This window comes from the organism of the source record quoted next, unplaced genomic scaffold (assembly GCF_019419815.1).
Source record: "Pyrus x bretschneideri cultivar Hongxiangsu unplaced genomic scaffold, Pyrus_bretschneideri_v1 Contig7, whole genome shotgun sequence".
Lineage (NCBI taxonomy): Eukaryota > Viridiplantae > Streptophyta > Magnoliopsida > Rosales > Rosaceae > Pyrus > Pyrus x bretschneideri.
Genome location: NW_025999809.1, coordinates 1,311,750 through 1,319,511, shown reverse-complemented (window position 1 = coordinate 1,319,511; position 7,762 = coordinate 1,311,750). Strand labels below are relative to the sequence as shown.

General features: G+C 34.7%; 1 pseudogene; it reads left to right on the top strand.

Moving 5' to 3' along the window:
* The first annotated feature begins 263 nt into the window (after window positions 1-263).
* Window positions 264-3,124, top strand: LOC125472435 (annotated as a pseudogene).
* The last annotated feature ends 4,638 nt before the right edge of the window (window positions 3,125-7,762 follow it).

The window sequence follows — 7,762 nt, the reverse complement described above, 5'->3', positions numbered from 1 at the left end:
ATATTGATACCTCCATTCATTACGCTCTGTAGAGTTAAATAAGCATTATACCTCAAATCCACTAGATGCCAATATGGACTGTAGTTTTAAGTTAAATCTATTGAAAACCCATATAAGTAAACTGCATATCGTTCCAGCGCAGTCCACTTCTTTCTCGTCCCTCTATTTTTGTTTTTGACCTTTTCCTAGCCTTTCCTATGACGACGTGCTAGAATTTTTATTTTGGTGATGTGATGATAGTGTTTTAATTAGATTTGTAATCTATACAGTCTGACAAGACTTTGCAAACAGATTCTAAGGAAGTGAAGTTTTCTCCAAAAACTGTAAGTTATCTCTTCAAGTGCTCTGTGTTTTCTTTCACCATCAATGTATACATCTTCGAGCGAATGTCATTTTTTCAGATTAATGGAAAATATGTTGCTGATGTATGGGTTGCTTAGAGATAACAAGAAAATTGAACTCAAAATAAAGAATTTTTATTATAGCATCTTTTTTAGTCTTATAATTAGATTTAAACTAAGAGCTAAATATTTCTCTTTATAATACCTTATAAGTCTTGGCGTTCGTTGCTATACCTAGGATATATAATATAAAGTGGGTATGCATGCCATCTCGCTGGCTGGACCATTTTTGGTTTTTCTTCATTCTACGCTTTATTTTTTCATCTCTTGATAAATATGCTGATTATACTTTAGTATCAATGTAGCAATGTCATGATTTCAAACAGATTGGGAGTTCTGATGTTATTACTACTGATTTTAGGAAGCTAAGGACTTAAAGATGAAAGTTGATATGGTGAAGAGATTTATGGAGAAAGGTTACCGAGTGAAGGTACTTATCCCTTTTCCTCTCCTTGTAAAAATTGCAAATGCCTTCAATTACCTTTTGCATCAGAAAAATCCTATTTGACAATTCCAATAAAATCTCACAAAGATGGCCGATCATTTACACATTCTTCTGAAACTTTGCATCACTTAAAAGTTCAAATCCAAATAATTGTATGTCACAACTTTCTATAACTTTTAGAACTTGAAGTTGAATCTTCTTAAGATTTTGCCTGACTTGTGTGGACTTGTCGGTGACCACTTGTGATCTGTTAATGTTGCCTAAGATCAAGGTAAGATTTATGTAAAGGTAAAACTGAATTTGCATAATTTTCTCAATGCTCCGGTTCAAACGAAATTTCAAATATCAAGGTTATAAAGAAAAACAATGTCATGATGATTCTATATGCACCACTCTCTTTGATGGAGGAGTTAAAGTGAGACTTTGGCATTGGGGGAGATGAATATGCAATTTTTTTTCGAAATTTCATGCTTGCTATGGTAGATATTGTGTATTGGTTTATTTAAGTTTTCCTCAAAAATGCATTGCAGAAATAGAGAACTACATAGCTTGTTCACTTAAAATTGACTCCTAAAATAGTGAACTATGAATGCAAGAGGGGATTTGTTTTGTTTAAAATCTACACATTATTATCACACAACGAGCTTTTGAAAGAGTTTATAGGATCTTTGATAAAAATTTGACCCTTTTAAAAAGTGCCAAAAGTTACATGCAAGCGAACCCTAGAAGTTGACCCCAAAAAAAAGCTGACCTAGAACATAGTACTGTTACATGTTAATTTCTTGATAAGATCAATTTCTAGATATTTTGCTTATTCCATTGAAAAACATATGTATTTCTCTAATTTTATTTATTACTACACCTTGTTCATATGTATGCTTGTCTAACCGAACACCTTGTCGATTCATGGGATAAGTTGTGTTGTCTTACTAAATACATCTGTTGAACAAGGATTTATCACAGCATCCTTAAGCTAAAGTTACTAAAATTAACTAATATTTTCCTAATTGTGTTTTATGGATCTGAAACAGTGTATTGCCTCGGATGCTGAGAATAAGGACTTGGGAGAATTATTTTCTCGTCTCACTGTGTTGGTATTGCCAAATGCTCTTTTGTCATTGTTTTGTATTCATTACTGTTTGCTTTTCTATTCTCCCACTCTGAGTTAAACGACCATTTGCAGATAGAAGATGTAGCTCTCATCGAATGTGAGCCAACACTGGGAAAAAGAAAAGAGGCATTTATAATGGTTAAGCATGTGAAGTTTGGTCCATCAAAGAAGGGTGGTGCAAGAAAAACAAAGGAAGGTTGTTGAAAAAACTAGCCTTGATGCTCAAAAAAAGGGTAGTGATGATGCAAGTGGTGTTACTTCACAAGTTGATATTCCGACTGTGCCACGAAGAGCCTCCTCTCAGTCAGATATTAATGATCCAGACATATTGCATGTCACACCTACAAGAGCGCACACAACTCCAGTGCCCTCACAAGAGTCTTCTTGTAAGACTCAAAATAAATACGAAAATGATGAGTCAAGGAATCCTTACTTGCCAACAAGAGGAATGGATAATAGGGGCCCGGGAATGAGAGAGCCTCATGCTTCTCAAAGCACAAGGACACCAACAGATTTGCCCTTCTCACCAACAAGAGGCATGGATAATAGAGGCCTGGGAATGAAAGAGCCCCACACTTCATATCAAAGAATAGGAACCCCGACGCCACCCTTCTCACTTAGATGAATGCACCTATATTTAGAAACTCGAATCCTCCTCCTAATGATATCCCCAATCAAGAACCATCGAGTCCAAATGATCCCCGTACTCCAGGACTTGGTTTTGGGATATTTAGCAATCCGAAAGGTGATGCTCCCGTTAGACAAGGTGTATTAGAAACTTTCCCATCAAATTCAAACTTGCACGGTTCAAGATCTGATAGTAGCCAAAGACCAGGCACATGTATGGACAATGTTGGACAGCGAGGATTCGGTATCTTCAGTAGAGAAAGCTTAAGTGAGACCCCAAACAGGATACCCAAGCCAAACTAGGATGCATGCATAATATTTATATATGATGAAGTGATGATTATTTAAGAAATATATTATTATTTGTATGGTTGTAAAATAATTAGTCATTGTATTAACCCATTATTTTGAGATGACCAGAGAATTATCTTCCCCTAAAAAATTTAGATGTTGTGCCTAGTGGGTTTGCCAAACGAAATTTTGAGATGATAATCTATATAATTCATAAAGTAGGCAATTTCTGCAATGCTTTTGGTCTTACATGTTTGTTTATTTATTTAATTAATCTTTATTTTCATTTCTTTCTCTATCATGCTTGTGAAAAAGCTTGAATGAAAGGTTTCATATTCATTATTCTTTTGCATGTTCATAAACTGCAACTGGAATCTGAATTAGTAAAATCAATTCTTGTCGATAAAATGAAGGATGAGTGTTCGACGATTATTTTGAAGTTTTAAAGAGCATCTTCACCTGCTGGTGGAGGGTAATGACAATTGGAGGGTAAGAGCAATTGTTTTTGTGCAAGTTCACCAATTTGGAAGAATGAAGGGCAAGAGCGATTACTAGGCTTATTATAATAACACCGAACATATTGTTAAATAAACCCCACATACTTAGTACACCTTACAGTTGCTTTTTTAATTAAAAATTATCTTAATACACCTTACTTATTTTCCCATAATACCTCACAGCCTACGTTATCTACATACACCCCACTTTTTTCAAATATTATAACACTTAATTTTAATTTTCAGGGAGCGTGAGGCTTGAGGCATAATGTCTTGGCCACGAGGTCGAAGGTGGTGGTGATGGCACGAGAGGCGGCTGAAGTTGCTGCAACTTTTATTGCTCATTAAATTAGGAATGGAGTTTACTGCTTCACCATCTAAATCACGCACTAACATCTTAGAAGTTAAACATATTTATGGACACCTAATTTGAATTTCCTCAAGAAAGAATCAAAGCGAAGAGCTTTTTATATAAATTTTGTGGAGGAATCGAAGGAACTGTTTTCGGCGAATCAGATATAACGAAGAAAACAGAAGATTCTTGGGGAATTTTCGACGTAATGAAAGGTGATTTTAATACAACGAACTTGGAAAAGGCTTTGTGTTTGTGGTTTGGTCAACTTGGTTCGACCTGTACACAGATAGATACCTTTAAAACACTAGAAAGCATCTTGGTATAGTGGTAGAAATGCATAAACTTGATGATTTTTCTGAATTTATTGACTCATGATATTTATAATGAATTATGGGATTGGGTAGGACTTCGAGGGGCCATTGCTTTTGCTCTCGCTCTGGAATCAGTTTATGGTCTCCTAGAAGGACATGGCCAAACTTAGGGCTGGTTCGGTATGGTATATCGAATCGAAAACGTGATTCCGAATTCCGAACCCCAAACTGACCATTTTTGGGACAGGAATCCTAAGACCGATCCATAATCGAAATTTTGATATTCCTAAATTTTAGTATTTCGGGACGAACCAGGATTGAATTATGATTTTGGGTTTTTGGGTTGAAGAGTCAGATATTGAGCTTTTGAGCTGAAATTTAAGCTTTTGGCCTGAAATTTTGTTAGCCCAATTTCATATCAATAGAATTTTGAGCCGTTTACTTCATACCAATTTAAACTTTCATAGCCCTAATTGAAATACCAATTGTTCTTGAAATATAATTCATTCATATCAGTTCAAATTGATGTTCCAAAGTTCTAGACTACTTAACTTCATACTTATATTTCTATATATTCTACTATCAAACTACTTAAATTCAACATTCAACATCAATGCAACAAAAATAAAATAAGTTAAGTAACAAACCCAAAAGCAAAAACATAAGTTACAAACCAAAATTCCAAAATAAAATAAGTTAAGTTACAAACCAAAAGAAAAACAGACACTTAAATTAAGTTCATGAAGATTGTTTTCCCCTTATGCCCCTTGCTCTTGTTGATGGTTGTGGTTGTTCCCTTGTCATGCTTATCATTGTTGATTATTGACCCCTTCCCCTTCTTGTTGATTGAGCTTTTCCATTTGATGTTGATGGTTGAGCCTTTTCCATTTGATGTTGATAGTGATTAACTTTGGCATTGTTGAACTTCAACTAGAGGTGGTTGAGGAGATGGAGGTGACATTTTATTTCCTTATTTTGGATTCTCCTCCTCACCTCCCAAATTAGGCGTCCCTAAAACAATAATCCACAAAATATTTAGATTGAATTATAATAATAGACAATGAATACTAAGAAAATAAAAAGGGGAAATTAAATTCTTTACTTACTTTTTTTCTAAGTGGTCAAGTTTCTTGTAGAATGTGAATTCATTGAGTGTAGGCTCTTTGTGGAAACAAAATATATTCCCCGTAAGTCAATCACTAGTACATACGAAAGCCTCAACTGTTTTAGGTGTTAAGGAAGATCTAAAAAGATCGACAACTCTCCTACCAAGACTAAGGGCATTCTCACTAGTAACGGTGCTACTAAGAAGAGCAAAAACATCCTAAGCAACTTTACTAAGAGTGTGATTTGTACCATTATTTCCTTTCCATCAATCCAAAAGATTGAAATCCCCATATGTAGGCTTTGATGTGGATCATTGAAGCAAGCTCAATTTCATTGGCTATCTCATTTTGTTGTGTCGCCAATCTCTTTTGTTGGATCTTCCTTGTCATCCTTTTCGCAACATCAATCTCTACCACATCTTCCCCCTCATCAACTCCAACACTTGATCTTTGCTCCATATTTGAAATACCATTACTAAGGCTGCTCCCTCCTTATATGCATTATACAACTCAGTTATATTTCTTTTAACCCATAATTTCACCTCCCTTATTTTGTCTCATCCATAGTCGAGAGCTCTTCTAGATTTGTCTCCAACATTTCGAATTTGTACCTCGGGTTAAGTGCTTGGGCTAGAAAGAGAATAGGGTTCAACTTTTCAATGTCATTCCAATATTTGTCAAACTTGAGTTTCATTGAGGTAGCCACACTTTGCAAAGTGGCATTAGAGGTGTTTAAAATTTGTTATTCAATCTCCACTTGCAAAGCAATCACTGTGCTAAGTAATAAGTTTAATGTTGGAGCAAAGGTTTCACTCAAGGGTTGCAAAGCATCATAAAACTTTTTGAGAAAGTTAGCAAAACTCACCAACCTCTCCCAATCACCCACCCCCGAAGGACCCACCTGATTGGCTTTGTTGTTACTACCATAGTGGTTTTGTCACAATTAAGAATCTTATGTTGGACGTTGGACCATAATCCAACGGTTAATAAGTCTACACAGTTAATTTAAGGAATGCTTGGAATATAAATAAGATTAAGATTTAGTTGATAGTTATAGCTTGTACCCCAAGTAAAGTTAATATATTGTGGATTTCCTTGGGGAATAAGGGCTCCTAATTCTATCCTATTTGGAATGAGATTTGGTGTATCAAATTATCCTTGGAATGCAAGGAATCCTAATGACATTATTATGAGAAGATTCATTAGGGTTAAGTCCATATAAATACAAGGCTAAAGTCATTGCTCACAACACACAGAAACTTATAGGAACACCCCATTAGTTCGAGTATAAAGGAGTGTTAAGTGTGCAGAAGACTTTGATCAACTAACATATTATTCCACAGGATTCCTATATGATTTACACCGAAGGAGAAGTCCATGGTTGAGCCTATTCTGCACAGTTCTATCAAAGATGGTTCATGTTTCCTACATGCCATGTTGACTTCGAGTACTTTATCAATTGAGCATAATTTATGGATTCTTTTAGGTTTGTGTTTTTAGTTGTATATGAAATATATAAAGTCTAACATCTTCTTCCAAATGTATGGTAAATATTGAGGATATGTTCTCCCTAATAGATAAGTGTAGAGTAATACATTATCTTCCCCTTTGTTAAAATACTAGTCATGAATTGAATCCGAATTCAACACTTTCACAGATGCACATTGAGGGGCAGAGACCTATCTTTTGCCTTATTTTGTATGGTGTAATCATTGAGAATTGTATCATACTATAGACTTTGGAAAACTGTAAATTGAAGGAACAATAAAAGTATAGAAAACAACAAATAAAGTTTGGCCATTTGTAAGGTTTTAATAATATACTAAAAATAGTAACCTCGTTAGTTTTAAATGAGTTTGTGTAGTCAACGATGCTCCTTGTTGCAGCCTCAGTGTCCCCTGTAAAGGCATTCCCTCGTATGCGATTCTGTTTAAATACATTAAAATTTCGTATCAAATCCTTGTTTATTTACTAAGAATCGTACACCTGAATTATTTGCTAAGAATCCTACAACTCAAGATCAATATTATTCTTATGCTTTAATAAAGATAGGTGTTAGCCTTATACTTCAATCAATAAAGCTTTTAATTTTGACAAAAATAGCAACTAGGATTTAATCAATAAAGCGTATGTGGGGCATGCAACATTGTGTAGTTTCATTAGTCTTATGCATTAATCAATAAAGCTTTTAATTGTGATAAATTTTCTTTAATTATGCATGTTATTATGGATGTGTGTATCCAACCCTATTTCTTGTTTCCAATTCCGCCGTTAACTCAAGTACCTCCCTTCAAATGACAGCCAAATTTGCTATGGTATGAGAATCGCAGGTGGAAGAGGCAACTAGCAGTTTTACAGTAACATACACTATTGCTAACAAAAATGGCGACTGGGAGGAACCTAACAGAAAAAAGTAATCCCTAAAAAATGAATAAGAACGGAGAAGCTTAAATAACGCAGCAAAAGTATGCTTAAATAATTATCGATGTCGTTGAAATCACTAAAACAATGAAAAATATGAAGTCTTGCCTCATGTGAAGCTTCTGAAACATCTATTTCGTGTTCTATTCGTCAAAATAATTTTTCTCAATCAACGTACTTATAGTTTTATTAGTTAG